A 1496-nucleotide genomic window follows, 5' to 3' on the forward strand; every position below is an offset into this window, starting at 1 on the left:
ACTGTTAATGGCGAGTGAGAGGAGGTTATTTGACCAGTGATACCATTCCAGTCACAACTCAAAAGCTTTATTGGACTACGTACTAGCAAAGTCTTACTTGTATCAGTAAAGACAATGTTTATGTAGCCTTGAATTGAGGGAAGAACCTGGCCCACTGGCCAGGCTTTTCTGTTCCCCTGGGCACTTCAGTTGGTTCACTGAGCTTTGGAGAAGTCCAAAGTTTTTTTTAGCTTATGCCCAATATTTACAGTTGGCTGGATTTCATATTCTAATAAAAGGTCTCTGACAGGTTTTATTTAAATTTCTTTGTTTCATTGAAATTGTTAGAACTGGACGGAACTAGATCTCCTGTTGGCACAGAAAGGCTTGAGAAAGTAAAGAGGGTGGGCTTCATGTTTCCTTTTCCTGTTACTGTACTACTTTGCTCTAATTTATGGTCTTCTCTAGCAAGGCTGCTTTGTTTCTACAGATCTAGGCAAAAAAACCTATCTACTAGAGCCCTTTATAACTGCTCTAAATAAAGCACCTGTAGCATTACACTGTGGTGCCCTGAGACTTTCTGGGGCAAGAGAGAACAGCAAATTGTGATGGCCCCATGCCTTTTTTTTGAGGACCGTAATGCAATGCCATTCTGGTTTGTTCCCTGGGAAAGTCAGCAAATCATAGCCCATCCCCTCGCTTTATATCTCAGTTTCTTCAGCTTTAAACTGGGAATAATACCTGCCTCCCTGAGTAGCAGGGCAAGGGCAGTTCTGTTTTGAAAAGTGACTTCAATGATTTCAGACTATATGTACTAGTCTCTGTGATTTCATATAAAAAGCTTTGCGTTTTCTATTTTTTCGTCTCCCAGGGCATCTATACACGAGCATGGAGGCTGCTCCAATGCACTGGACATCCACTGTGTCAGAGCAGGCTCGATTCATTGAGTCTGTTGGAGCGTGACAATTGCTGTGCTCCAGCAGCCTCATGTATCGTGGTTAAAAATGATGGTGGAGGTGCTTGAATGAGCTTTAGTTCAAGTGCCCCCACTGCCATGTTGATAGAGTAGACGCGGCAGCGCTTTGAGATGCTCTGATTAAAGCAGTGCCACCCCCTCATCCCCCAGAGCACATGTAAAAGCACCCCCGGATTCAGCCAGTGTTTCCAGGCAAGAAGGCCTCCTTTCTCTTCATGCACCAGCCATGTAGGAAAGGTTTTGCAGGAAAAAAATGGGTCCTCTGTCATCTCTGTGAAACTCCCTTGTCTTGCATGCCGATTCAGGCCTAACGGCCTGGAATTTGGGAAACAGTCCTCTGGATGTGCCAAGATACGATATCATCCACGTCTGAGTCTTGCCTAGCTGTATTGCCTATTCACTCCCATTTACTCATGATGGCTGTAAAGACTGATTCTTGTCCCGAACCCACAGGAGAAACACTCAAGAGGAAGCTCTGGCTCGGCAGAATGTTCTGGAGGCAAGGGGGGGGGGGGAAGGGTGCAATGTTCTGGAGGAAAGC

Source organism: Gavialis gangeticus, unplaced genomic scaffold, assembly GCF_001723915.1.
Source record: "Gavialis gangeticus isolate Ggan-Ray unplaced genomic scaffold, GavGan_comp1, whole genome shotgun sequence".
NCBI lineage: Eukaryota > Metazoa > Chordata > Crocodylia > Gavialidae > Gavialis > Gavialis gangeticus.